Consider the following 7,495-nt stretch of genomic DNA (forward strand, 5'->3'; position numbering starts at 1 on the left):
ATAGATAGATAGATAGATAGATAGATAGATAGATAGATAGATAGATAGATAGATAGATAGATAGATAGATATAGATATAGATATAGATATAGATATATACTCAGTTGGATACAGAAATCTATTTTATTCATTAGGGAAATAGGAGAGGAAGGGAATAAGAAATATAAGGGCATGGGGATGACAATAGGGAGGGTGGATTAAGGGAGGCAATGGTCAGAAGCAAAACAGACTTTTGAGAAGGGACAGGAGAAAGAGAGAGAAAGAGAGAGAGAGACAGAGAGAGAAACAGAGACAGAGAGAAAGAGGGAGAGAAAGAAAGAGAGAGAGAGAGAGAAATAGAACAAAATGGGATGGAGGGAAACACACAGAAAGTAATCATAACTGTGAATATGAATGCAATGAGCTAACCTATAAAACTGAAGCAGAGAGCAGAATGGATTAGAAACTAGAATCCAACAATATGTTGTATACAAGAGACACACTTGAAATGGAAATACATAGTTAAAATAAAGGACTGAAACAGAATCTATTATGCTTCAGCTGAAGTAAAAAAAGACAGGGGTAGCAATCATGATCTCAGACAAAGCAAAAGCAAAAATAGACCTAATTAAGAGAGATAATCAGGGAAACTACATTTTGCTGAAAGGTACCATAGGCAATGAAGTAATATCAAAAAATTTTACAGCAAGTTTCTCTGATAAAGGCCTCATTTCTCAAATGTTCAGGGAACTGAGTAAAATTTATACAAAATAGGAGCCATTCTCCAATTGATAAATGATCAAAGGATAATAATAGGCAGTTTTCAGAAGAAGAAATCAAAGCTATTTATAGACATATGAAAAAATGCTCTTAATCACCAGTGATTAGAGAAAGGCAAGTTAAAACAATTCTGAGACCACCTCACACCTATCAGAAATGACAAATGTTGGAGGGGATGAGAGAAAATAAGTACAGTAATGAACTGTTGGTAGAGAACAACTTGGAATTATGCCTAACAGGATCTATCTTTTGACCTAGCAATACCACTACTAGGTCAATACTCCAAAGAGATCAAAGAAAAAGGAAAATGATCTACATGTACAAAAATATTTGCAGCAGCTCTTTTTGTGGTGGCAAAGAATTAGAAATCGAGGGGATGTCCATCAAGTGGGGAATGGCTGAACGAGTTACGGCATATGATTGTGACAGAATACCATTGTGCTATAACAAATGATGAGGGGGCTAGTTTCCAGAAAACATGGCAAGACCTGTATGAATTGATGCAATGTGAAATGAGGACTGAGATCATCATGCACAGTAACAGCAATGTTGTAACAATGATCAACTGTGAAAGACTCAGCTATTCTGATCAATACAATGATCCAAGACAATTCCTAAGAACTTGTGACAAAAAAAATACTATCCACCTCCAGAGAGAGAACTGATGAACTCTGAGTGCAAATTGAAGTATAATTTTCTTGCTTGTTTACAATTTTTGTTGCTTTGTTTTACAATATGACTACTATGGAAATAAATTTTGCATTATTTGAGAGGTATAACTGATATATTGTTTACCTTCAAAGTTAGTGGTGGAGGGTTGAAATGGAGAGAGAGAATTTGAAACTCAAAATTTTAAAAAAATAAAAAAGAATGTCAAAAATAATTTTTAAAAAATGTCATCAGCTGTTTTCCTTAAAACTCCTGGGCTCTCCAGTAATGGAAAATAAGTCTTCAGTCAATGAGAAAACCCTCAGATTACCAGTAAGGATTGTGGACCAGGTAGATATTAAGCTGATGAATAAGTAAGAGTTCATGTTCCAAAATTTTCCCGTCCAAGAGGACTCTCTTGAAGATTTCCAACCAACCATGCACTAGACACTTTAAATTTACATGCCCAAAATGCACAAGTGACATTGTTATCTGAGGGCAGTATTGCATCGAGTTATTGAGGTAAATACACTTGAAAAACATAAATGCTCTACCCACAACAGACCTTGGCATTGTAGGTTTAAATATGAAACAGAAGTTTTATGTTCTTTTCTCATAATATTTGCTCATTATAAATTCTTCATGAGATTCAAGAAAGCCTGGATCATTTCACAGAACCTTCCCATTGGCCATCACTTTGCGCTTGAACTTTCAGTTGGCATTGGCTCAGAGACACCCTAGCTTTTCCTCACTGGAGAATATCCAGTGCTACTTCTGGCTGCTGTTGTGATACAGCTACAGAGGGTGAGGGAGGGATACTCAACTGGCGAGGCACCAGAGACAAGATAGAAGGAATGGGCAAACCAATGATGGGCCCAGTCATCTGTATTTGCTTGCATAGTCAGTCAGTTAACAAGCTATGTGCCAGGCACTGCCAAGCGCTGTGCTAAGTGCTGAAGATACAAAGAAAGGCAAAAAAAAAAATAGTCCTGCTCTCAAGAAACTCATAGTATGTGATAGGGAGACAAAATATGAGCAACTGGATACAAATAATACATATATAATATATTTTATATGTACATATATTTACACACATGATAAATTATAGATAATCAACAGGGGAAGGTACTAGCATTAAGAAGGATTAGGAAAGGCTTGTTCTAGAAGTTGGGATTTTAACTGGTACTTGAAGAATGCCAGGAAGGGGAGGTGAGTAGGGAGAGCAATCTAGGCATGAGGTATAGCCAGTCAAAGTGCAAGAAGTTTGGGGGTGTAATGTCTTATACAAGGAGCAACAAGAAGACCAATCGGGTTGCTAGGAGGCGTAATGGATATAGGGCTCTAAGCCTGGAATCAGGAAAATCTAAGTTTGTAATCTGGTTTCAGACACTTAATAGTTATGTGACCCTGTGACCCTGGGCAAGTCACTTACCTTTGTATGTCTTGGTTTACTCATCAGTAAAATGGGTATAATGGGCACCTGCATCAAAGGGTTGTTATGAGATTCAATGAGATAATATTTGTAAAACATTTAGTATAGTGCCTGGCACATAGAAGACCCTATCAAAATGTTAGTTACTATTTATTGTTATTGTTACTCAATGTCACTGGACCAAAGAGTATGTGGGAGAAGTAATGTGTAAGAAGATGGGAAAGGTAGAAAGGGGCCAAGATATGAATGCCTTCAAGTGCCAAACAGGATTTTCCATTTGATTCTGAAAGTAATAGGGAGCCACTTAAATAAAGAGGTGACATGGCCAGACCTCTTTATCAAGATCAATTTGACCCTGAATGGAGGATGAACTGGAGTGAGATGGGATTTCAGACAAAGAGATTTAATGGCAGTCTATGGCAATGGTCCAGGAATGAGGTGATGAAGGCTGCCAGTAACAGATGAAAGAAAATGCCCTATACAAGACATATTAGGAAGGTAGAAATGAGAAGACATGGCAACTGGTTAGATCTGGGAGTGAGAGGGAGACAGGAGTTGAGGACAACATCTGGGTTTCAACCTTGGGTGACTGGGAGAATGGTGATACCCTCAATGGTAATAGGGAAGTTAAGAGGAAGAAAAGGGCTTAAGGTGGAGCGAGACATGAGTAGAGTATTGGAGATCTATGGGACATTCACTTTAAGGTGTCTAATAAGTAATTGGAGATGCGAGTCTAGAGGTTAGGAGAAAAGTGGATAAATGATCTGAGAATCATTGGCATAGAGACAATAATTGAATCAATGGAAGTCAATAAGATCACAAAATAAAATAGAATGAAGGAAGAAGAGAGATGGCCCAGCACCATGTCCCCTGAGACATTCACAGTTTGTGGGAATGATATAGATGAGTACTTCATAATGGGGGGAGGGGAACAACAAGCAAATATTTAGGTACAAACAAGACATAGAGAGAGTAGAAGGAAGGTACATTGAAGAGCAAATTCGTGACTTTTTTGTACTTAGAAACCAAGCTAACCCAAGAAAATGTAAGTAACATATCTAGTATCTCATAGAAAGTCAACTAATAAATTAAGCATTAGAACACCTCCATTATAAACTTCCTCTATTGCCTTATTCAAGCTACTCCTATGAGAAAGATAATATACAACCAGTTCATTTCAAACAATTGTCCTGTGGACTAACTTTTCAGACCAGTGTTAAGTAACTAGTTGCTTGTTTTTGCTGTGCTTTCATATACCCAAAAGCACTATATTGGTGTTGAAGAAAATGCTTTGTAAGCTTTAAAGCACTGTATAAATGTGAGTCATTATTATGATTTCCTATGCATCTGATTTCCTATCGTGTGTTATCATTACCATTGTTATCATTATCATTATTATGGTGTGCCTGATGTCAGGGAGGGCAGCTAGGTGGCACAATGAATAGAGCATCAACCCTGGAGTCAGGAGGACTTGAATTCAAATCCTGCCTCAAACACTTACTAACTGTGTGTGACCCTGGGCAAGTCACTTAACCTCATTTGCCTTGGTTTCTCATCTGGAAAATGAACTGGAGAAGAAAATGGAAAACCACTCCAGTATCTTTACCAAGAAAATCCCAAATGGGGTCATGGAGAGTCAGACACAACTGAAATGATTCAACAACAACAAGAATTCAGGGAACATTAACCTGAAGAAATGCAATCTAAGAGAGCTAAGGTCTAGATATTTTACTTTCATGAAAAGTTGGCAAAAGGGTCCCCAGTCTCATTATTTCCAGGCCAAGAATCTCAGGGTAAGAGGGGAGGGTGAGCTATATATCCATGACTACTTACAATCCGTGATTTCAGCTTCATAAATGAGCTAAAAATAGGTTTGATTCACTGAATGCCAGATGCATCAGAACAGCTATGTGAGAGGACTCTGGTTCCTGTACATGAGTAGTAAGGGACAGTGAAAAAAAGGCAATGGACTAGGAGTTAAGAGAAATGAGTATGAGGACAGCTAGATGGCACAGTGGATAGAACACTGGCCCTGGATTCTGGAAGACCTGAGTTCAAATCTGACCTCAAACATTTGACACTTACTAGCTGTGTGACCCTGGGCAAGTCATTTTACCCCATTGCCTTGCCAAATAAATAAAGAGAGAGAGAGATGGGTACAAGTTCCAAATTTACCATTAGTTGTATGACTTCGCTGAAGCAACTTAACATGGCTTTACTCCTGCCATCTTGCCATCTTCATTTACTGCTGCCACCTCCAATACTGTTCTCCCCAAAGAGAGCTCCAGAGACCATTCCTTAAAGGAGCTAAGCCTCCCAGTTCTGTATCTCTTGCCCTACAGTTATTCTGTCCTGATTGGTGAGAGCCTACTACATCTAGCCAGACTCAGACCCAACCATGCCGCACCCCAGCTATATGGCCTTTTGCCTCACTGCTGTAGGAATCCCACATTTTCCCTCTTTCCCCCATTCACTTTCCACCTCAGGCTCTGGGAACCAAAAGCAAATTAACACTACTATTATTTGGAAAGGGCACATCAATAATGTCAGTAATCTGCCCTATTGCTCTTCTCACCCTTCTGTGACTTCCCAAACCAAAAACACCTCTCCCATGGCCATCATTCCACAATATGTGCTGTATCCATCCTCCCTACCAAAATGTAGCCTCCTTGAGTGGAGGACTTGTCTCACATTTGTATTTATACCCACCAAGCATACGATAATGCCTGGCACATAAAAAGTGCTTAAGAAAAACTATTCATGCATTCATTAATATATTCAATCATTCATTTCTATACTTCAGTTTCCTCACCTGTAAAATAAAAGAATTGTATTAAATAACTTCTTTTTAATTTTCAATTTTATTTCTTTTATTCTAAATTTAAGAAACAACTTCTGAGGTCCCTTTCATTCCTAAACCTATGATCCTATGATCTGTGAAAATAAGGAGTCTGCACTAGGTGTTCTCTAAGATGTCTTCCAGGCCTAACAAGCTAGGAATCTAGGAAAGACTTTGAATAGCCACCTCAATTACTGATTTTCCATGACTGCCAAGAAGTCATATGACATATTTAAAATAGATCTCACTAGAACCTCATTTTTTACATCATAGGGGCCTAGAGTTCATTTAGAGTCATTGAATCTATATGATGCTTTTAGGGAAAAAAATAAGGTAGAATAGATGGCACAAATTACGTTTTCCAATCTAAGTCTCTTATATCCCTTTCTGTAATGTCACTCCAGCAATTTCCCAGCCCTCCTGACTAGGTCCATTATCTGTGTTTTCCCCATGATGGCAGCAATCAACCTGAAAAAGGAATTAAGGCTTTAAAAATTGAACCTTGTTCCACCCATCAGTCATTATCAGCCACTTCGTCAGGTATTGAATTTGATTCAAGAAGTATTTATTAAGTCCCTACCAAGTGCTAGACGCAGAGAATAAAAAGACAGAAACAAAACAGTCCCTGTCCTCAAGGGTCTTACATTCTATGGGATTATAACAAGCCATTTAAAAACACATTTCATTACCAAATAGAGTCCTGCCTAGATACAAATCCTATGTATCTTGTGTACCCTACATAATGAATCAAAATTTATAGAGAGCTTTAAGGCTTGTACATTATTCTATATACATCATTTCACCAGCAGAACAGTCCTGTTAGAGTCATACAATTTCTATTTTGTGGGTAGGCTAGGTGGTGCAGTAGATAGAGCACTGGAGAAAACCTGAATTCAAATTCAGCCTCATATAATCACCACCTGTGTGACCTTGGGCGAGTCACTTAACCCCTATTTGCCTCAGTTCCTCAACTGTAAAATGTGGACACACTGGAGAAGGAAATGGCAAACCGCTCCAGTGTCTTTGCCAAGAAAGCCTCATAGATAAGCTCACAAAGAGTTGGACACAACTGAACAACAACAATGAATCAACAACAACAACCGTCATCTCTGTTTTACAGGTGAGAGACAGCATGGTGAAATGGATGAAGACTGGATCTTAAAGACCAGGGATCAAGTCTTGCCTCTGACATATACTGGCTGTGTGACTTTGGACAAGGCAATATCTCAGTGTTGGCAGCTCCCTAAGATTGTAAGTTGAAGAAAAGGCGCCAATTTATGTAGCTAGAAGCAATTTGCTCATTTGGGCATTCTCTACATCAATGTAATCATAAGTGCAATTAGCCCCTACCCCTGATTTACAGGAGAGGAAAGTAAAGCTCTGGAGCAGGTGAGGGTCAGTGAGCACCAGAGGCAAGACTCAAACTTGAGTCTCCTCTGACTCCAAGTTCAGTGATCCTTCTCTGCTGCTTCTATCCTGAAGTCACACAGGATGAGCAGATGCTCTTGGTGGTTTATTTAGACAGCCAGTCAATCAGTCAGTTCATTGGTTCAATATTATCCCTTTCTACACTAGCCTAGCAAACAGGTCTTTTGTTAGGGTCCAGATGTATCATGTATTAGAGTTGTTTACTAGAAAGAACATTGAAGTCAATGACAGAAGGTCTGTATTCTTATCACAGCTCTACCTGCAACAAGTCACATAGTGTGTCTGAAGATGTTTCCCCATCTATAAAGCAAAGAAAATCACACCTGCCCTGAGCACCTCACAGGGTGATCACAAGAATTCAATGAGATCGTGTAAATGTGAAATTACAT

The 7,495-nt window shown here is 38.7% G+C and overlaps 1 pseudogene; it reads right to left on the reverse strand.

Moving 5' to 3' along the window:
- Positions 1-2,863, reverse strand: part of LOC114031763 — a 5,801-nt pseudogene extending 2,938 nt beyond the window's left edge.
- Between the last annotated feature and the right edge of the window lie 4,632 nt (positions 2,864-7,495).

Source organism: Vombatus ursinus, unplaced genomic scaffold (assembly GCF_900497805.2).
Source record: "Vombatus ursinus unplaced genomic scaffold, bare-nosed wombat genome assembly UNPS02015255.1, whole genome shotgun sequence".
Lineage (NCBI taxonomy): Eukaryota > Metazoa > Chordata > Mammalia > Diprotodontia > Vombatidae > Vombatus > Vombatus ursinus.